Source organism: Heptranchias perlo, chromosome 9, assembly GCF_035084215.1.
Source record: "Heptranchias perlo isolate sHepPer1 chromosome 9, sHepPer1.hap1, whole genome shotgun sequence".
In the NCBI taxonomy this organism is placed as follows: Eukaryota; Metazoa; Chordata; class Chondrichthyes; order Hexanchiformes; family Hexanchidae; genus Heptranchias; species Heptranchias perlo.
Window position 1 is genome coordinate 10,193,997 of NC_090333.1, and position 23,455 is coordinate 10,217,451.

At 45.8% G+C, this 23,455-nt stretch overlaps 1 protein-coding gene across 6 annotated transcripts in view; it reads right to left on the reverse strand.

Annotated features, from left to right (window-relative positions):
- Positions 1–23,455, reverse strand: part of adgrl2a (adhesion G protein-coupled receptor L2a) — a 400,733-nt gene that overhangs the window by 272,178 nt on the left and 105,100 nt on the right. The gene's annotated exons all lie outside the window — the stretch shown is intronic.

Genomic DNA, 23,455 nt, shown 5'->3' on the forward strand with positions numbered 1-23,455 from the left:
TAATGGAATGGCGGAACAGGCTCGAGGGGCTGAATAGCCTACTGCTGTCCCAATGTTCTTAAAGTGAAGTCCCAAACCCAGCAGCCAGAACTGCAGATCCCTTACTGCTGTGTAAATGCGGTCTCCACATCCAACTCTCCGTTCACCTGTATGAATGACTCCTCAGTTCACACATGAAGAACAGTCACTTGGATCAACAACAACTTGCATTTATATAGCTCCTTTAATGTAGTACGGCACTTCACAGGAGCGCTAGCAGTCAAAAAATTGACACTGAGCCACATAAGGAGATATTAGGACAAGTGACCAAATGCTTGGTCTAGGATGTAGGTTTATAAGGAGCGTCTTAAAAGGAGAGAGGTAGAGAGGCGGAGAGGTTTAGGGAGAGAATTCCAGTGCTTAGGGCCGAGACAGCTGAAGGCACGGCTGCCAATGGTGGATCAGGTACAAGAGAACAAGCAGCGCCTGTGACAATTTACTCAGCAAGCAAGCAGTCAATTCAGAACCTTGGGAGGGGGCTAAATAAAAAAGCCTCCCGACTGATTAACCACGCAGGTCCATGTGAAGATAAATCTGCGGACATACCGATCTTCGATGGAGCTCCCTGGCCTCCTGTGTCTATTGAGAATCGGGGAGAGACCGATGACAGAGCCAGCTTTCAGACCATGTAATTGGGGACTGAACTAGCTACAAAGACAACCAGTCTAGCAAACAAATAAACAAACAGGTAATGCATATCATGTTGCCGCGAGCCAATCTAAAGGTGGATCACTGCTGGTATTTCAGTCCCCAATGACCCGGCTTTCTGTGGACCACCTTCGACTGACTGGCAACAATCCTTTTTCTGCTGATGGGAGCGTTTTACAGGCAGGAGGCTGATCAGATATCACAGAGTGCAACTACTTAGGAAGTTTTTAGCTGCAACCCGATCCCTCGCGCTGTGTGTTTAGACTGGCTCGCTTGTTTCCCTAACTCTTCTCCTTTCCAAGCTCCTTCTATTGTTGCGCCCCCAACCTTTACTGACCCGAGCAAATAAGTAAGTCAAAACAAACAGCGGAGACAACATGAAAGTACGAGTTGGAAAGCTGCACAATGAGGGGAGTCATGCAGTGAGAATGTGCCCCAGTTAAAGGAAATTCTTTACCAAGGTAAACACTGAGAAGCGACTATGGGATGTCTGTCTTCCTTTTGTGACGCATCTTATGAACAATCTAAAGCATTCGCAGAGCCAGGCATCAATAAAATGGTCTCTCACGAAAAATTATGGTCTGTCAAAGATATATCACCTTCGGCGTCAAAATGGTGACGACCTGGCAGAAACTGATCTTTAATGATCCAATACACTATTTGCAATTGACATATTTTCCCTCCCAATTTTCTCTGCTTCACTCCTGAATGCATTGACTCCGACAAATGATATGCTCCCTCCAATGGCCTACCAACTAAAGGGACACCTTCTGCAGTACTACTCCATACCAACTGAGAGGTCCCAGCTTCCGTTCCTGGTCTGTGCTTAGCTGGCGGATCTCAGCTTGGGTGGGAGCAGGGTTGGCTTCAATGCTCCTGGGGGAGGGAAGGAAAATTAGCCAGGGTTCTTGTCCTTGACTCCTGGCCTGCTAGAAAGCACCACGTGCAGATAACCAGTGAGGATAGTATCAGGTTGGGCCCTGATTCCCACCTTAGTTGTATAGTCAGCCAACACTTATCAATTTAGCTCACGCGTGAATGATTGTGTGAGGTACTGGAGGGATGCTGCTCCTGTGTTACGACGGGTCATTGTGCACTCTCTGTGTTTGCAGGGAGTGCAGGATGGAGATGTAGCCCTGATTTTCAGAACTTTGCTTCCCACGAACGTGGTTCCACACTGGAAGCACTGGATCATAAAATCACCCCTAATATCTCTTCTACCCGTCCAAAAATGTATCACTGAGTGAAGAAGTTCTCGACATCGGTTCTAAGTTTGCTTTCACTAAAATTCATGTGCCCCGATGGTCCTACATTCTTTCTGGTACTCTCTCCACTCCACTGCTCGCAGCCTTCACCCATCTTGGCTCTACTTTGTGGAGCTTCCTCTACAAACTCCCCACCTCCCCGCAACTTCCCCAAACCCCATCCGCTTTCCTACGGCGCTCTCTCTCCTTCCTGCCTTAGATAAAAGTCTTCCCGAGACCTGTACTGGAATTCCCATGGAGGTTCTCCCGCCGTAACTTTGGCAGGAACTTCAGAGAAACGGCGTAAATGGTCCTTTATGCCAATTCTTAGGGTAATTCCACTGATACTCTGCCGAAGTTATGGCGGGAGATCCTGGAACATCCACGGAACTTCTACCCCCGAATCTTTTCAACTGTCCTTTCAGGTTATCCGCCCAAACCCTACCTGTGGTTTTGGGGTTGTCACCCATTCTCCAGCTGCCAGTGGAAATAGAACTTTGGATCTAAAGTTATGCAACAACAACAACTTCCATTTATATAGCACTGTTAACACAGAAAAACATCCCAAGGTGCTTCACAAGACAAAAATGAATACCGAGCCAAAGAAGGACACATTAGGACAGGTGACCCAGGAAGACCCACTCACCCTTCATGTCCAGAACATGACTTGGAGCAACTGGAGGTATTTGGTGAATTTTCCCAAATTTAGACTATCAGAACCGACCCACCTCGGGACATTAAACCATCACTCTCTTTCAAATGCCGACAGACTTTGCTGCATGTTTCTGACAGTCTCCATTTCTGTTTTCAAACTTCCAAACTCGTGCTTCTCTTTCTGCACTTAAATCCATCTTTCGGATGAGAGATTAAACCAAGGCCCTGTCTGCCCTCTCAGGTGGACGTAAAAGATCACATGGTACTCTTCAAAGAACAGCAGGGGAGTTCTCCCGTGGCCTGGCCAATACTTATCCCTCAAACAACATCACTAAACCATTGTTACTTGTGGGTCCTTGCTGTGCTCAAATTCCTACATTATAACAGTGACTACAACTCAAAGAGTACTTTGTTGGTTGTAAAGCGCTTTGGGACGTCCTGAAGAAGAACCCAGATTTGGACTCATTCCTTAAATATAAATCCCCACGGAAATGCTGCACTAAGAGTATCTTGAGGAAGAGGCAGAAATAACTGACTAGAATTAAAACTCTGAGATCTGGGAAAAGAGTGAGCTTCATTGCAGGCAACACCAATAATGTTGTCAGTGAAGAGAGGTTATAGACATAAGGAGAGGCCTGAGAAGTTAGGGCTTTATTTTCAGTAGACCTGAGAAGGTTAAGAGATGACCTGATAGAGCATTATGAAGAGTTATGATAAGGTGAATTGTGATAAGATTGTTACTCTGGTTGACAAGACAGTAATGAGAAGGAACAAGTTTAAGATGAGCACAAAAGGGAAGGTCAGTAAAATTTTCCCCATAAATCATTGTTGAAGCTGGTGCCGTAAATGCTTTTAAAAGGGAATTAGATAGTTGCTTGAAAAAGAGGTATGGGGAGTGAGCAGGAGAGTGGGAATAGACGACATAGCTCATGTGGAGCTGGGTCGAATGTTCTGTAGCATGCCATGATTCTACGATGCAAAGAAGTTTCTAGCAACCAATAAGGCATGAAATTAACAATTTTTCTTGCCAGAGCCCAGACTCCCACTCTCCTATTCTGTAGGGTTTTGAACACTCAATATGTTCCCCCTAAATCTCTTCGCTCTGCATTATAAATAAAGGCATGCTCCTGGTCCAGCTCTCAAGCATTGGCAAGGTGAATGCTGGTAACAGTGCAGCTTGACCGAGGTGACCCAGTCCAGAGTAAAAAGACAGAGTAAGTTCCATGCACTCAACTGGGTTCTCTCTGTGAAGTGGTACATCAATGGTAGCGAAGTCTGGAGCAGCCTGATAAATGCATCCATGTACTGTGCATATAAACAGCCAAACAATAGCACAAAGACGTTACCCAACAGATTCAACATAGTAATATGCCGTGCAAGGCAAAATGCAGTTATACAATAACCTACAGGCGCAAATGCAAATGATAACCGCGAGCCCCCAAAATCGAAATTCGGCATTGTAGTGTCCAAATATACATTAACGCTAATCCGCTCAGTCACACCAGTTGTTTTATCAATGCGAGGCATCTGTTCTATCAACCGTAGACCTTCTCCTCTCTCATGACAAGGGCTTCTGCCCAAGAGAGTTGGGTATGGATTAGGAACAGAGGACACGTGTCCCCAGGGGATGGCAGATTGCACAGAAGTCCTCCAAGCAATTAGTTCTGTTGGCCCGAGGGGTCTTGTCTTTGTCCCCTCAGTTCTCCTTTAACTCCTGCAGCTGACTCGATAGGGTTAATCTGCCTTCTCAAAGTAATGAGAGCCACAAGCTCAGGGCCAAACTCGGCCCTCCAATTCCATTTCTGTGGGTGGCTGTCTCTCCTATATCCCCATGCATCTGGTAATTAGGTCAGCTTCATTGATAGTCTTAAAGCTCACCTATTTCACCGGACTCCCTTTAATAAAATGACCATCTTTCTCTTGTGTCAGCTTAGGGCGCCATTCCGCATTCACTGATCTAAGCTCACAATATGTGAAATACATTGAAGTGCCACAAACCTTTCAATGGATCTGTTTTTCTATTTTCCTCACCGAACATTCTTTGGCCTCCACTTCTTTCACAATAGGAGGTCATTCTCTTCTTTTTTTTTAAAAAAAAAAGTATTTTACAGACAGTCTATGGAAAGGTTACTTGTCCTTTCAGCAGCAGAGAAATGACAACTCATCTGAATCGTAATCCACGTCTGCCATCCCCACAGTATAAAGAGAGCGACTGTTACAGATCTCAGCATGCCCTTACCAAGAACAACACAGATCTCAAGTCCGCTGATGACACTGCAGTCTTGTTGCTGAGGCACACTACATGGTGACAGCCTTGACAGGCTTTAGGAGATCCATTTCCCTCCAGCAAGTCATGTCATTTCTTTTTCTCTCCAGCCTTTACTGAGCAGCAGAGAATTCCTACCAAGTTACGACAGACAAATGGCAGCCACAGTGATCACGTTGTGCCTCTTCCGCGGGATAGACATAGTACAGAAGTGCCTGCCAGCTGACTTGGATGCATTCTTGCTGCTGACACTTTATATGACCTTTCTCTGCTTGACATAGGAGAGGGGGGGGGGGGGGGGGGGGAGGGGAGGGAATGAAAGGTGGAGGTGGGGGGGGGAAAAGAGGCCAAGAGCTGACATCTGCAGCTGACAGGCTAATATAACTCCACTTTCCAGCAAAGCACATCAGCTACACAGTAAACACCCATAATCCAGGGGAGTTTAAAGCACTGGCATCCTTCATTTTGCCATAACCGTAGGATGACTGCAATCTGATAAACACATCAGCCGGCAGGGCTAACTTACTCGCAATGCCTTTTCTGCCAGTGTTCGCAGTGCGAATTTGAATTCATTTTCTACCACAAATAAACAAGGCAAAGCTCACACTTCACATCACCTCTTCATGTTTAGGCCCTCTTCCGACAATTGCACCGTAGAAGTTTTTTTTTGTGTTAATGCTTAAAACCGTGGGATTAGAGTGTAATCCCCCACCCCCACCACCACCCCCCACCCTCTCCCTCTTGCACTGAAATATGACATGAAATCGATAGCAGCTGAAATTGTAATCTCTGCAGCTTTCGGCTGGCTGCTCAGAATCCCCGGGCCATTAATCACAGTTCTCAGTGATTCAATGAATCAATATTCAGATTGCCTCATAGTGTACACATATGGCTTCCAAATGAAGTAATAATGATCCAGGATCTGTCCCACATTAAGTCATCAGTAGTACTGGGAGGGAGAGAGGGAGAAGGGGGGGGGGGGGGGGGGGGGGGGGGAGAGAGAAAAAAAAAAGAGGTTGAACAGAAAATCTCAGCCCAAGGTTTGACAACGAGATTAAGTGAAAAAAGATGGGATTCCAAAAAGGGTGTTTTTTTTGTTGTGTTAGAAAACAAAAGAAGAAATTGAAGAACAATCGGATCTGTCCAGCCGAAGCAGAAAGTCAAGCATAACAGTGAACTCGCTCAAGTCAGGCAAATAAAACTTTGCAGCAGATCTCGACTCTGGTTTACACTTCTGGCTCTTCGCTATTTCCATTTCTTGCGTGGGATTTTGTGCTCCAGGTGGAACACTTTTCATTTCGGGCATCCAGTGGCAAGCTATACTCAAGGGAATGCAACCTGTCCTCATAATTCAACCCTCTCGGCCCCGAAATCATCCAGGTCAGGTACGGTGCAGTCAAGAGGCAAAGCAAAGCTCCATCTACTCGGCGCCAAAGACGTAGCTCAGCCTCAACCTCCGAAGTGCACCGACGCGAAATTTTCTCCATTTCCTGCACCAGCCTTCCTGAGGCCTGCCTGAATGACATTACCAATTCGTGCTGAATCAGGGGTAATAACAAAAGGAACAGGAGTAGGTCATTCAGCCTCTCGGGCCTGCTCCGCCACTCCATTAGATCATGGCTGATCTGCACCTCAACTCCATTTTCCTGCCTTTGTTCCATATTCCTTGATACCCTTACCCAACAAAAATCTATCGATCTCAGCCTCGAGAGCTCCAATTGTCCCCCAGCCTCAACCACCCTTTGTGTGAAAAAGTGCGTCCTGATTTCTCTCCTAAACGGCCTAGCTCTAATTTTAAGATTATATCCCCTTGTTCTTGATTCCCCCATCAGAGGAAATAGTTTCTCTCTATCCACCCCATCCAATCCTTTTAACATTTCAAACACCTCGATCAGATCACCCCCTCAATCTTCTATACTCAAGGGAATACAAGCCAAGTCTATGAAACCTGTCCTCATAATTTAACACTCTCAGCCCCATTATCATTCTGGTGAATCTGCGCTGCACCCCCTCCAAGGCCAACATATCCTTCCTGAGGTGCGGTGCCCAGAACTGGACGCAGTACTCCAGATGGGCTCTGATCAAAGTTCTGTACAATTGAAGCATAACTTCCCCCTCTGTATTCCAGCCCCCTTGAGATAAAGGTCAACATTCCATGAGCCATTTTGTGCTATAGGCCCAAACTCATCTCACAAATAACCCTCTTGAGCCAGTAGACAGAGGAAACCATCATCCCATTAGTCTTCGCTGGATTTGAACCCAGATCCCAGAGGTGAAAATTCACTCGAGTCTCATTCATAGTCAGACCTAAAGCATTACATGATGTCGCTCTTTCTACCCTGATCCCCCCCACCACCCCACCCCATAACCCATTCCTACTTCTCCCCAATTGCCATAACAAGACACAACCAGCAAAAGAAATCCTCTTGGAACACTTGTAACCGTAAATTGCCACTGATACACTCCAGCACGTTGGGTGGTCTGGGCCAAAGCAAGCTTTTAAATGCCGCTTGGAAGCGCAAGGCGGAATAACTCACGAACATTGTGTGTGAGCTGCCCAAGGGGAGAAAAAAGGAACGGACTGGAACTATTGTTTGGGACACAAGTGTGGAATGGTGTTCAACATGATGTGTCAAAGGTAATAACGGTAGCGCTTGACTTGCCAGTGAAGTGGATTCGCGTGAGTCAAAACTTAAAAATTTCCATCTGCAGATAACTTGAAACGCTTATTTCAGTCCTAATCAGAAGCAGAATTTTCAGCAATTGATAGCACAGTCTTCACCCTGCCCATGCCAGCTCATGAATTCATAATAAGATGACGCAAATACCACAGGCAATAAGGAGGCCGGAATACCAAAGCCCAACAACACTCTCAAAGTTAATACCGTTCTTCAAATGACCTGAGATATCCAATTTATATTTTAACATGAAGCAACATTGTTTGAAAATGAGCAACTGAAATCTGGAACTCTTCCCCCCCTCCCCCCCACAAAAACCTGTTGAGGCTGGGGGTGGGTCAATTGAAAATTTCAAAATTGAGATTGATAAATTTTTGTTAGACGACGGTATTAAGGGTTACGGAACCAAGGCAGGGAGATGGAGTTACGATACAGATCAGCCATGATCTAACTGAATGACTGAACAGTTTCGAGGGGCTGAACGGCCTTCTTCTGTCCCTATGTTGTTCCTTCCTAAGAACTAACTATACAGGGCCTAAACTAAACAGAGCCCAACTCCCAGAATAGTAAAAACAGCAAGGGAATATTGAAGAACTGATACAATCACCACTCTTGGCGGTCAAGATTTCCCAGGCAGCATATTCAACATTTCATTTTGTGCGAGCATTGTACTTCAAACATAATTTATTGGAAGTGAAATGTTTTGAGACATTTCCACGAGACACAATAAGATGCTATAGAAATGCAAGTCTTGCACTGACATAGCCCTACAGGTCCGAGTGTGGGCTATCACAAAGGAAAATAAACAAACTGTAAATCTGCTTTACAAATTTATGACTAAAGAAATCTGGCCTTCAGTGTGTAACCCATATCATTTTTTCGTCAATGAATTTTGTGTTGCGGTGTGATTTAATATTACACAATGATTATTCACATGAAAACCAAATAGGACGACAGCGAGTGATGTCGTAGAAAGTCACAAGAGCTTTTTTAAAAATTATTTCCATATTATTTCCATCGGCCGCCATTTTAGACATTAGCCTTAAAAAGAGGGTCGCCAATCCTTCAGGATTGCCTGAGAGTCTCCAGGAATTAATGACTAATCTCCAAGATACTGCTGTGAGCAAACCCAGGAGAAAAGTCATTGGGGTAACAAAAAAGTGGGTTCTTTTTAATTTTCTTTGAACCCTTTTGTTTATGAGTTGTAAAAATATCAGCCATGGGGAAAAATGGTTGTTTGACTGAGAGTCAAGAATCATCCAATCGGGTAATGGAGAGTCTATTCGCTTTCCAATTGGCTGTGGGAAGGCGCTGCGCCGTGAGAATTGACATGTTGGGCAGCCAATGGCAGGAGTGTGAAGGCAGGGCGGTTGGAGGGAGGAGGTCATGTGATGGCACCTCCAGGCATATGTCCAACCAGAGTTGGCAACCATAGCCTTAAAAGATCTGGGAGCTTCAAAGAACGAACCTGGGCTTTTAACCTCCAAAAAAAACTCTTGTTTATTTTATAACATTCAGCACTTGGACCAGGGTCCCAGCAGAGTTCAGATTTTATAAACCAACAGGGTTAGGAGGGACGGGAACCCCGGAATAAAGGGCATAAGCATCGGAGTTTCCACAGCTCTTCCGCGGGAGAAGTCCTGTCTAAATTTGTACACCCCGCCACCCTCTCTCAGAACTGGTACTAACCGGTTGGACTTTAAGCACGTGAATAGCCTATTTTAGCTACAGGACAAGAACAACAACTTGCATTTATATAGCGCCTTTAAGGTAGTAAAATGCCCCAAGGCGCTTCACAGGAGCATTAGCAAACAAAATTTAACACCGAGCCACATAGAGAGATATTAGGACAGGTGATCAAAAGCTTGATCAAAGAGGTAAGTTTTAAGGATTGACTTAAAAGAGGAGAGGTAGAGAGGCAGAGAGGTTTAGGGAGGGAATTCCAGAGCTTAGGACCGAGACAGCACATAACGATTCCAGAACACTGTGATCTCTATTCTATGCAGACAATTATACCAATCTCATTGACAAGCACAGTGGCTTTCTCTTCACTCTGGTCTCGTGTTCCTGTTAGAAATCATTATTTTGAAGTCTTTTCTCCCCCCTGCGTATAACTGAAATTTGCTGACATGATATTTTTGCCATACATTGAGTTGCCATTTGCTCCCGAGGACCTACATTCATCGCGGATGTTACAAGAGATTACGGGATAAAACGCGATTACTTGTTCTCTGCTCCTTGGCTACAGAATGTCCTGTCTCTAAACTCTTGCAAAGTAAATATTCGTTCCACTACAGCAAACATGCAGGCACCTCAGCATCTTATAACATGATCAGAATCTCGAGCAATGCTTTGCAATCCATTTGAATTACCAATGTTTAGGTACTCGGTGAAGGAGTCAGGGGCATTTTTGGTTTCCTCCAAATCCTCAACAGCTGTCATTTTTTCTCATTACAGTTTAATGTGATGCAGCCTTTTCCTTTTGACAAGTTTTTCTTCCCCTCTTTTGCTCGTTGGGTTACGTTTCACCCAAGAGGCCAGTCTTCATGCGCGAGTTTAGGCAGGGAATATCAACAAACTATTTTCATAGCTCAGAACAGCCGATCCTGTTCCACTCCTCACCCGTCAACCCCTCAGGCACAGCCGTCACTGCACAGCAATTTGGAGCGGGAACCCTGGCTGATTTCTTTTTCCTCCCCACCGCCCGCCCGCTCCCCCCCCCCCAACCTTTCCTAATCCTGGGGTGCTCAGGCCAATTGTTCCACTCCAAATGCTGCCCCTTGGTTGAGAGGAGCTAACTCAACGCAGACTGCCAATCAAACCTGGGACTTGCTCGTCTGCATGGTTTAAGAAATAAAGAACTTGGCTATCATATAGTACCTTTCATGACCTCAGGATGTCCCAAAGCGCTTCACGGGTCAATGAAGTACTTTTGCAAGCTCCCACAAACAGCAATGTGATAATGACCAGATAATCTGTTGTTGGTGATTTTGGTTGAAGGATAAATAGTGGCCCAGCTCTTCTTCGAAAGGTGCCATGGTGCCTTTTACGTCCACCTGAGAGGGCAGAGGGCAGACAGGTCCTTGGTTTACCATCTCATCACATTTATTGCTAGACTGAGTAGCAGCACACTACTTTTTACCAACTATTGGGGGGGGGGGGGAGCCTCTGGTCAGCTTTTGATGCATTGTCCACTTTTGTCAGCCATTAACTAGTCACAAGAGCGCATTGCTGAACGCAAACCAATATATTTTTTTCTCAACATTATCCGTGGTTCAACAATATGACGACAGAATCAAATTTAGCTGCAGTTTTGCTTTAAGATGGGCTGTTTTAATTTGTTTAGATGTCAGAATCAGTTAGCGTTTGACCTTTTGATTGCTGTGTGAAGCATGTATTTTAGCAAATGAACAAGGACAGATATATTAAATACTGTACATGCTCTAATTAAGCTGGAGGAATATTTAATATCAAGGCGAATTCATGTGCAGAATTCAGAAAATGTGCACCAAGCATTATTAACCACTCTCTCACTGTACGGTATAAGATTTGATTCATTTTCATGTTAGACATCTGGAGCATCTAAGACTTGCATGAATTTAGAGCCTCGTTATATCCTCAGGACATCAAAAACACCTCACAGCCAATGAATCACTTTTGAAGTGCAGTCGCTCTTGTTATGAGGGCAAGGGTGGCAGCCAATTTGCGTACAGCAAGATCCCACAAGCACAAGCGGTTAATCGTTTTTTTTAAGTGGTGTTGGTCGAGGGTCGCATGTTGGCCAGAAACACCGGCAGAACTCAGAATAGTGACTTGGGATCTTCAGTGTCCACCTGAGACAGCAAACAGGGTCTCAGTTTAACCCATCATTCAAATGACAGCACCTCCCAACAATGCAGCAAACAAAGGTAAGTGTAAACTAAGGAAATTGGTCGTGACATTGTTGCAGTACTGAGGGACTTGGAGCTTTCCGTCTTTCCGAGGAAGACATTGGACTGAGGCCCCCCATCTTCTTCGCTCAGGTGGACGTAAAAGATCCCACGGCACTATCTGAAGAGCAGGGGAGTTTTCCTGGTTTTTTGATCAACATTTATTCCTCGATCAACATCACCAAAATTTAATATCTGGTCATTTATCTCTCTGCTGCTTGTGGGATCTTGCTCTGTGCAAATTGGCACATGGCAACAGTGACGGCACTTCAAAAAATAATTCATTGGCTGTGAAAGAAAGAACAACTAGCATTTATATAGGACGTCCCAAAGCACTTCACAGCCAATGAAGTACTTTTGAACTGTCGTCACTGTTGTAGTGCAGGAAACGCGGCAGCCAATTTGCACACAGCAAACAGCAATGAGGTAATGACCAGATAATCTGTTTTAGTGATGTTGGTTGAGGGATAAATATTGGCCTGGACACCAAAAGAACGTACAGATTTCTGATTCTTTTTTTCTCCAGTAGTGCCAGGGAATCTTTTAACATCCATTTACAGAGCTGTCCATCTCGCTGGATAAACCTGCTGAGCTATCAGGGCACATTAAATCTTGTGGCCCTTATTTAATCCCCAAACTCCCCTGATTTCCTGGCACCAATTCTTTTTTTAAAAGAAAAAATCATGTCATCTGCTCTGTGAAAATAAGTTTCAAAGTGAGTATTTTCATATTACAGAGAGCTGCTGTTGCTCTGGGGAGTTTTGTCATTAGACATATGCCTGTCTAGCAGTTCTCCACATTAATTTTTGTTTGCTCACTGGAATGCAGGATAGTCATTAATGCATCGATAAGCAAAGGCCATTTTTTAAAAAAAATGCTGATCAAGGCGACGGATGTTATTGCTAGGAGCGAAACTGGTGCTGACTTTCTTATGTCAGCCATCAAGCATTCCTAGGTCAGGTAAAGAAAGAAAGATAAGAACTTGAATTTATAAGGGGCTTTTCATAGAAACATACAGCACAGGAGGAGGCCATTCGGCCCATCGTGCTGACTCTTTGAAAGAGCTAATCCAATTAGTCCGACTCCCCTGCTCTTTCCCCAAAGCCCTGCAAATTTTTCTGTTTCAAGTATTTATCCAATTTCATTTGGAAGGTTGTTTTTGAATCTGCTTCCACCACACTTTCAGGCAGTGCATTCCAGATAATCATAACTCAGCACGTAAAATATGTTTTCCTCCTGTCGCCTCTGGTCCTTTTGCCAATTACCTTAAATCTGTGCCTCCACTTACCAATCCTACTACCACCAGACACAGTTTCTCCTTATTAATCTATCAAAACCATTCTTGATTTTGAACACCTCTATCAAATCTCCTCTTAACCGAGTAATTATAGGCCAGTCAGTCTAACCTCAATGGTGGACAAATTACTGGAATCAATTCTGAGAGACACCATAAATCGTCATTTAGAAAGGCATGGGTTAATCAAGGACAGTCAGCATGGATTTGTTAAGGGAGGGTCGTGTCTGACTAACTTGATTGAATTTTTTTTGAGGCGGTAACAAGGAAGGTCAATGAGGGTAACGTGTTTGATGTAGTCTATATGGATTTTAGCAAGGCTTTTGACAAGGTCCCACCTGGCAGACTGGTCAAAAAAGTAAAAGCCCATGGGATCCAAGGAAAAGTGGCAAGTTGGATCCAAAATTGGCTCAGTGGCAGGAAGCAAAGGATAATGTTCAACGGGTGTTTTTGTGACTGGAAGGCTGTTTCCAGTGGGGTTATGCAGGGCTCAGTATTAGGTCCCTTGCTTTTTGTGGTATATATTAATGACTTGGACGAATGCAGGGGGCATGATCAAGAAGTTTTCAGGTGATATAAAAATTGGCCGTGTGATTGATAGTGAAGAGGAAATCTGAAAACTACAGGAAGATATCAATGGATTGGTCAGGTGGACAGAAAAGTGGCAAATGGAATTCAATCCAGAGAAGTGTACGGTAATGCATTTGGGGAAGGCAAACAAGGCAAGGGAGTACACAATAAATGGGAGGATACTGAGAGGGAGAGGGGGACTTTGGAGTGCATGTGCACAGATCCCTGAAGGTAGTAGGACAGGTAGATAAGGAGTTTAAGAAGGTATATGGAATACTTTCCTTTATTAGCTGAGGCAAAGAATATAAGAACAGGGAGGTTTTGCTAGAACTGTATAAAACACAAGTTAGGCCACAGCATGAGTACTGCATACGGTTCTGGTCACTATATAAGAGGAAAGGTGTGATTGCACAAGAGAGGGTGCAGAGGAGATTTATGAGGACGTTGCCAGGGCTGGAGAATTCTAGCTATGAGAAAAGATTGGATAGGCTGGGGTTGTTTTCTTTGGAACAAAGGAGGCTGAGGGGAGATTTAACTGAGGTATATAAAATTATGAGGGGCCTAGACAGAGTAGATAGGGAGGACCTATTTCCCTTAGCTGAGGGGTCAGTGACCAGGGGGCACAGATTTAAGTAATTGGTAGAAAGATTAAAAGGGGACTAAGGAGAATTTTCTTCACCCAGAGGGTGGTGGGGGTCTGGAAATCACTACCTGAAAGGGTGGTAGAGGCAGAAACACTCAACTCATTTAAAAAGTACTTGGATGCGCACTTCAAGTGCTGTAACCTACAGGGCTACGGGCCAAGTGCTGGAAAGTGGGATTAAGCTGGATAGCTCTTTTTCTGCCAGCACGAACACAATGGGCCGAATGGCCTCCTTCTGTGCCGTAACTTTCTATGATTCTATTAACCCTCTCTGCTCTAAGGAAAACAACCCCAGCTTCTCCAATCTCGCCACGTAATTGATGGCCCTCATCGCTGGTGCCATTCCAGTAAATTTCTTCTGCAACCGCTCTAAGGCCTTGACATCCTTCCTAAAGTGTGGTGCCCAGAACTGGGTACAATATTCCAGCTGGGGCCTAACCAGTTTCTTATGAAGTGCATAACTTGCTTGCTTTTGTACTCTATGCCTCTAATTATAAAGCCAAGGACCCCATATGCTTTTTAGTGACCGTCTCAAATTGCCCTGCCATCTTCAAATATTTGTGTACATACACCCCCAGGTCTTTCTGTCCCTGCAATCCCTTTAAAATTGAACAATTTCGTTTATATTGCCCCTCCTCATTCTTCCTACCAAAATGTATCACTTCACACTTCTCTGCATTAAATTTCATCTGTCATGTTGTCTGTCCATCTCACCAATCTATCTATGTCCTCCTGAAGTCCATTACTATCCTCATTGTTTACCACATTTCCAAGTTTCGTGTAATCTACAAATTTTGAAATTGTGCCCTGTACACCCAAGTCCAAGTCATTAATATATATCTAAAAGCTTGTGAATTTAAAATAAAATTGCTGGACTATAACTTGGTGTTGTAAAATTGTTTACAATATATCTAAAAGAGCAGTGGTCCGAATTCCGACCCCTGGGGAACACCCAGGGTATACCGCCCTCCAGTCTGAAATACAACCGTTCACAAGACTCGGTTTTCTGTCCCCTAGCCAATTTCGTATCCACATTGGCACAGTTTCTTTAATCCCATGGGCTTTAATTTTGCTAACAAGCCTATTATGTGGCACTTCATCAAATGCCATTTAAAAGTCCACATACACAACAACCACCGCACTACCCTCATCAACCCTCTCCGTTACTTCATCAAAGAACTCAATCAAGACAGTCAAACACAATTTTCCTTTAACAAAACCTTGCTGACCTTCATTTATTAACCCATACTTTTCCACATGCCAATTAATTTTGTCCCGGATTATTGTCCCTAAAAGTTTCCCCACCACCGACATTAGACTGTAGTTGCTGGGTTTATCCCTCTCCCATTTTTTGAACAGGGGTGTAACATTTGCAATCCTCCAGTCCTCCGACACCACTCCCCTATCTAAGGAGGATTGGAAGATTTTGGTCAGAGCCTCCGCAATTTCCACTCTCACTGCTCTCAACAACCGAGGACGCATCCCATCTGGACCGGGTGACTTTTCTACTTTGAGCGCTGCCAACTTTTTAAGTACCTCCTCTATCCATTTTTAAATGATCCAATATCTCTACCAACTCCTCCTTTACTGTGGCATTGGCAGCATCCTCTTCTTTCATGAAGACAGATGCAAAGTATTCATTTAATACCTCAGCCTTGCCCTCTGCCTCCACAAGAAGATGATGTGGAGATGCCAAGAAGATGATGTGGAGATGCCAAGAAGATGATGTGGAGATGCCAAGAAGATGATGTGGAGATGCCAAGAAGATCTCCATTTTTGGTCCATAATCGACTCCACCCTTCCTCTGTCTACCCTTTTACCATTTATATGTTTATACTACCTCAGGACGGACAAAGCCTTGACAGCCAATTAAGTACTTTTGTTTTAAATGAAGTGTAGTCACTGTTGTAATGGAGGAAACCCAGCAGCCCATTTGCACACAGCAAGATGCCACAAACAGCAATGTGATAAATAACCACAAAATCTGTTTCTTTTTTAAGTGGTGTTGGTTGATGGATAAACATTAGTCAGGACACTGAGGAGAACTCCCCTGTTCTTCTTTGAAATAGTGCCATGGGATCTTTTACGTCCACCTGAGAGGTTAGACGGAGCCTCAGTTTAACGTCTCATCTGAAAGATGACAGCGCAGCACTCCCTCAGTACTGCACTCGAGCGTCAGCCTAGACTTTGTGCTCAAGTCTGCGGAGCGGCACTGCATGGATAAATGCGGGGTGAAGTTCCCTGTACTCTAGCCCAAAAATCTGCTTCATAGGAGCACTTCCTTCTGCACCCCAGTGTGACATTCCCACACCAATCATCCTTAGGCCTGGCAAGAATGATGTTGAACTTTTAGTGGCAGTTAGGGTTGCCTACTCTGGCTGGTGGCATTCCTGGTGGTTTGATCATGTGACATTCTGACCACATGACATCTGACCACATCATTTCTACAAATATTATTGCCTTAGAATGGTTGAGCCCTCTTTAGTTGAGTATTTTTGCTCCTGGTTTCGCGCCGGGGGGGAAGGGAAGGGGGGGGAAGGGAAGGGGGGGAGAAGGGAAGGGGGGGAGAAGGGGGTTGAACCCGAGGGCGGGGGAAGGGGGGGAACCCGAGGGCGGGGAACCCGAGGGCGGGGGAAGGGGGGGAACCCGAGGGCGGGGGAAGGGGGGGGAACCCGAGGGCGGGGGAAGGGGGGGGAACCCGAGGGCGGGGGAAGGGGGGGGAACCCGAGGGCGGGGGAAGGGGGGGGAACCCGAGGGCGGGGGAAGGGGGGGGAACCCGAGGGCGGGGGAAGGGGGGGGAACCCGAGGGCGGGGGAAGGGGGGGGAACCCGAGGGCGGGGGAAGGGGGGGGGGGGGGAGAACCGAGGGCAGGGGAAGGGGGGGAGAACCGAGGGCGGGGGAAGGGGGGAAAACCGAGGGCGGGGGAAGGGGGGAAAACCGAGGGCGGGGGAAGGGGGGAAAACCGAGGGCGGGGGAAGGGGGGGAAAACCGAGGGCGGGTGAATCTTCGATTCTACCAGTAACTAATGGTAACTCACTGAAGTTACACTGATAACTAATAATGGTAAAACTCAGATTCCCCTCGTAACCACCAGTAATATGATAACTCACTGATAGAATGTACAGCACAGAAACAGGTCATTCGGCTCAACAGGTTTATGCCAGTGATTCTGCTCCGCATGAGCCTCCTCCCTCCCTACCGCTCAATCTTTCCTGATAGGTAAAGCCTCTCAATTCTGGTATCATCCTAGTAAATCATCTTTGCACCTTCTCCAGTGCCTCTATATCCTTTTTATAATATGGAGACCAGAACTGTTCATCGTACTCCAACTTTGGTCTAACCAAGGGTCAATATAAGTTTAACATATCTTCTGTTTTTCAATTCCACCCCTCCAGAAATGAACCCCAGTGCTTGGTTTGCTTTTGTACGGCTTTATTAACCTGAGTGGCTACTTCTAGTGATTTGTGTATCTGCTCCCCCAGATCCATCTGCTCCTCTATCCCATTTAGACTTTTATAATCCATGCAGGATGTGGCTCCCTTATTCTTCCTACCAAAATGTAATATCTCACATTTATCTATATTGTCATAGTCTATATGTAACAGGTGGTAATAGATGTAATGCCCAGATATCCTACCTGTAACTAGTCATAAGCCGATAACCTGCTGATATTTACCCTGAAACCATAGCCAGAATCCCCTGCACTGCACAAGGTGCGGTCAGGCTCCCCAGTTAATACCACTTTTAACAAGCCCAATCTCCTTGGGCTCTGGTTTGGACTCCAGTTCCGTGTGAAGGTGACAACTCTGAACTGGGAGCCTCAGTCAGAGCCGATCTGTACCAGGGCTTCACACATCAAACCCGGCCGGTACAGACCGACCTGAACCAAACCGAGAGATCACAGAAAGGGCAGTGGGCTCAGTGGTTGGAGCAATTCACATTGGGTACATCGTCCTAAACTCAAATCAGTGCCAACATTTCTAAACTATTCACCAGTACGTCTCTCTCTCCCCAACCCCACCCCCAACAAGCCCCTATTCCCCAGTCTCGCTCGCCCCACAAACCGCTATTCCCTCTCTTCACACCCACTCTCGATCCCCCCCCCCCCAGATTGGTCGCAGCTCTCTGCGGGTGACGTCACTGAGCAGCAGCCAGTGACAAGTTCCATGGGAAAGGTTGGGGGATGATTCTGTTTAAAACAAATGCAGTCAGAGCTCGTTCTGCCTCCTGATGCCAGGCTAACAGTTAGTAATTATTCACAGTACCTCACGTAAGTGCCTGTCGCTCACGTGGGCACACCGTGGTGGGAGATTTAAGTCGCTGATAGGAACCCCTGATTCCGGGAAACTCCCGGTCGTTCCAGGAGAGTTGGGAACCCTAATGGCAGTTAGAGGCAGATTTGCGGTGCAGGTTGTTGCTCACAAGGAGACTATCCAAACTGATTTCATGGAGGACTCTTGCAGCCAGCCGACAGAGGAGAATTTCATCCCATCAGTTGGGCTGGACTTGAACCCAAATCCCAGAGATGCAAGGCCGGTTTCCCACCCACTCCTTCAAGCCTGTTTCTTCTTTCAATTAAATCTCAAATTAGCCCACACAAGTTAACATTTCCAGCTGTTTATTTATTTGGACCAATGCATAGCAACCAGTGTGACATCATCATCGAGGAATAGGAAGCCATTATTAATCTCTCCAGAGAAGTTAATGGTTACTCTTATGAATGTAACTTCCCACTTTGAAACTTCCTCTGTAGAAGATGAAGCAATAAAACAAATCCCGTTCTCCCCTGTGCTCGCTGACCTTCACTGGCTCCCGGTCCGGCAACGCCTAGATTCCAAAATTCTCATCCTTGTTTTCATGGCCTCGCCCCTCCCTATCTCTGAGACCTCCTCCAGCCCTACAACCCTCCGAGGTCTCTGCACTCCTCCAATTCTTATGCATCCCTGAATTTAATTGCTCCACCATTGGTGGCCGTGCCTTCAGCTGCCTTGGCTCTCAGCTCTGGAATTCCCTCCTTAAATCTCTCTGCCTCTTTACCTCTCTCTCCTCCTTTAAGACACTCCTTGAAATCTACCTCTTTGACCAAGCTTTTGGTCACCTGTCCTAATATGACTTTATGTGGCCCAGTGTCAAATTTTGTTTGATAATCGCTCCGCTTTACTACATTGAAGGCGCTATATAAAGGCAAGTTGTTGTTGTTATCGTAAAACAAATTAGAAACCAGGTATTGGAGGGTTATTTCGTATCTTAAATAAAAGTTGTTTGGGGCCTGGTGCTTTAGGAGGTCCTGTTTTGCCACCTGTGATTTTGCCACAAGAAAAATGACAAAACTCCCACTTGCTAGCTCTGGGAAGCACCCAGCAGGGGTTGTGTGGTCTCCCGCTGGTAGGGGAGGGAGTGAATAATCTGGCTAAGTGTTTTTTTTTTCTAGCTTTGCCTCCAAGCAGCCAGCCCAACAGCAGCCCTGACAGAAGCCTGGGGAGGAGTTCACCTGCGAGCACTCTCAGGCAAGGAGCAGCGTGCATCCCGAGGAAAGAAAATGAACATTCTCAGCCACAATAAAACAATTCCCTTCAACCGATGGAATTAATTCAATACTAAGTAAGGATAGACTTTAACTTCGCTTTGGAAAGGAAAGAACTGCAACATCCTACGCAGGATTACGTGCGATGAGAGGCCACCGCCAAGGAGCTGAGAGGGGGGAGTGAACACACTGATGTCACGGAGGTCACCCTTTACTGTCCTGAAGCAGGTGATACTTGTTGGGCTACAGTTCCACAGACAAGATACCAAGATAGTTCTGGAGGAAGAAGGCCCTTTAGCCCATCTGATCTCATTCTACCAGAATATCACACAAGGAGCATTTGAGGCGACTAGCACAGATGCATTTATGGGGAAGCTCGATAAACACATGAGGGAGAAAGGAATAGAAGCTTACCCTGATAGGGTGAGATGAAGAGGGTGGGAGGAGACTCGTGTGGAGCATAAACACCAGCATGGACCAGTTGGGCCAAATGGCCTGTTTCTGTGCTGTACACGCTATGTAATGTCACCCATCAGTCAACCTGTTGATCACCCTCTCATCGCGGTATATCTGACGGTATTACTCTGGGTTTACTTTCTCTATCCCGCTGCCCATCTTACAGGGTCTGCTCTGAAATGTCTGCTTTCAAGGATGAAAAGCTCTAACGTATCGGGATGTTCGAATCATTCCTTTGGTACCTTGCCCAAGTTGCATTCTTCATATAGGAAGTGGGTGTTAACAGCCTATTCAACTGTGAAGGCAGCATAGGCCTGCCTGAACCTGTCCTGTCCTCTTAGGCGGACATACAAGATCCCACGGTACTATTTCAAAGAGCAGGGGAGCTCTTATCCCTCAACCAACATCAGTAAAACAGATGTGATCATTAACACATTGCTGATTGTGGGACCTTACTGTGCGCAATTTGGCGGTCATGTTTCCTACAACAGTGACTACACTTCAGAAGTACTTCATTAGTTGTAAAGCACTTTGAGGCGACCTGAGTTCATGAAAGGCACTGTCTAAGAACATAAGAAATAGGAGCAGGGGTAGGCCATACGGCCCCTCAAGCCTGCTCCGCCATTCATTAAGATCTTGGCTGATCTTTGACCTCAACTCCACTTTCCCGCCCAATCCCCATATCCCTTGATTCCCTCAGAGTCCAAAAGTCCATCGATCTCAGTCTTGAATATGCTCAATGACTGAGCATCCACAGCCCTCTGGGGTAGAGAATTCCAAAGATTCACTACCGTCTGATTGAAGAAATTCCTCCTCATCTCAGTTCTCAATTTGCAACCCCTTATCCTGAGACTATGTCCCCTAGTTCTAGACTCTCCAGCCAGGGGAAACAGCCTCTCAGCATTTACCCTGTCAAGCCTCCTCAGAATATTGTATGTTTCAATGAGATCACCTCTCATTCTTCTAAACTCCAGAGAGAAGAGGCCTATTCTACTCAAGCTCTCCTCATAGGACAACCCTCTCATCCCAGGAATCAATCTAATCAACCTTTGTTGCACCTCCTCTAAGGCAAGTATATCCTTCCTGAGGTAAGGAGACCAAAACAGTACACAGTACTCCAGGTGTGGTCTCACCAAAGCCCTGTATAATTACAGCAAGACTTCCTTACTCTTGTACTTCAACCCCCTTGCAATAAAGGCCAATATGCTATTTGCCTTCCTAATTGCTTGCTGTAGCTGCGTGTTAACTTTCTATGTTTCATATACAATGTACAAGTACACCCAAATCCCTCCGAACATCAACATTTAATAGTTTGTCACCTTTTAAAAAAATATTTTGTTTTTCTATTTTTCCCTCCCAAAGCGAATAACCTCACATCATATCAATGCAAGTTCTTTCTTCTTTCTTTGATGAGAGCTTACAAATAAGCTAAACTGACTTGCAGTGTGCCTGTCCCTGGTTGGGTGGGGGGGGGGTGGGGGGGAGGAAAAACGGGCAGAAAACTGAGGGGGAGAAAAACAGCTTGTCAAACACCTTTAATACTGAAGATGTGTTGCAAAAGGGTAGAACAAGTCATTCTTTCATCAGTTTGGCGGCTGCGGAGCTTTTGTAGACAAGATCACTTGGAACGCAAGGTGTAACCGCGCCGTACCACGCCCCTGCAGGGTGCGCGAGCCGGAAAGTCAGGCCTGTGGCATTACAGCACCCTGTTCAGACCATACTCCCTGGAACCACGGTACCTCCGCTGTGAGCACAGGATGTGCCTTTTACTTCCATACCGGGGGTGAGGGCAGGATTCCAACCTTGTTCTCCTCCAACTTGTTGTTGACTCCCATTAAGAAACAACAACTTGCATTTATACAGTGCCTTTAACGTGGTAAAAACGTCCCAAGGCACTTCACAGGAGCGTAAATCAGACAAAAGATCTGACAATGAGCCACATGGAGAGAGATATTAGGACAGGTGACGAAAAGCTTGGTATTCCGTGCATATTCTGATCATTTGAATTCATAAGCTGTCGTATTTCCAGCTCTGAAGGAAGGTCGCGTGGGTTAATTGTTCATTGTATAAGCTACAAGACTGAAAAGTTCCTATTTTAGCAGCATGTCCTGCTAACCAATGTACAAAGGCAAGAGGTGACGTCTCACAACCGTCCTCTCCCCAGCAAGTGCGTCTTCACCAATCCCTTCCACATTTTACACGCTCATGACGGTTATAAATCCTTATCGTTAAGGTTTTAACGACTGCCATATTTCTGACACGAGTTGAGGGAGGGATTACTGGACCCTCGTGGTATGCAGTTTGAACAGAGTACAAACCTGACCTCTTGCACTGTCGGATGGTCAAGGGGCAGCTGCCCAAGGACCACTTAATTCTATACAGACCAAAGCTGGTCAGGCAGCTCAGGAGGCGCCTTGTTGAATGCAACTGAAAATCTTTTCTTGGAAGAATTTTTACGGCCTAGCAGGGGAAGAGAGGACCTCCCAGTGCGATCGCCCCTGAGTGACGCGAGCACTGGGACAGGCAATTTTAAGTGCTGCCAAAGATACCTTCGTGGCTGTAATTCTTCGCCCCTCATGCTCATTCACGAGGTGAAAGGTTGCGCAGGCACCGAGTGCGAGGCAAATGCCTCTTCATTCCTGAATAGCTGGCCCGTTTGAGACCTCGGACATGTCCGCGAGATGGTAACAAGGCTGAAATGAGTGTTGGAATCGTTCTACTCACTATTGCTGGCCTGTAATATTTCCCTCGATGTTCTTAGCTGGATTTAAATCCGTGGGGGTGAAACTGGCCTATCCTAGTAGCTTGAAATAAACTCATTGCGAATCGTCAGTCCGTTTTACACTCCACCGATTTTCTTTTCCATGGAGTTGCTACAAGCCTGTTGTGCTGGCATAGGCTAATTTTAACTCCGTTGTCTCTTAGAATCAATGAATGATACAACACAGGAGGCCATTCGGCCCAGTGTGTCTGCACCGGCTCTTTGAAAGAGCGACCCAATTCATCCCACTCTCCTGCTCTTTCCCCACAGCCCAGCAAAATTTTTCCCCTTCAAGTATTTATCCAATTTTTTTTTGAAAATTGCTGTTGAATCTGCTTCCACCGCCCTTTCAGGCAGTGCATTCCAGATCATAGTACCTCACAATGTTTGAAAAAAAAATTCTCATGTCGCCCCTGGTTCTTTTGCCAATTACCTTACATCTGTGTTCTCTGGTTACCGACCCATATCTGGCTGAAATAAATATATTCCCCGCCCCTAACCCCACCCACCCCACTTGCAATCTTCTTCCTGTCTCTCTTGCCGGGATTCAGCTCCACAGGCACTGGCACCCCTCTGGTATCATCTCACCCAAGCGGCTCCTAGCACACGAGTCAAGACAAGTGTCCGCAGACTATTCGACTGCACGGGCATCACAGCTGAGCTGCGTCGTGTCCTGTCCTCACCTGACGTCCACGTGGAGTTTCCAATCGGGTGATTGGATAGTGGATTGGGATGTTTCTCCTACGTTG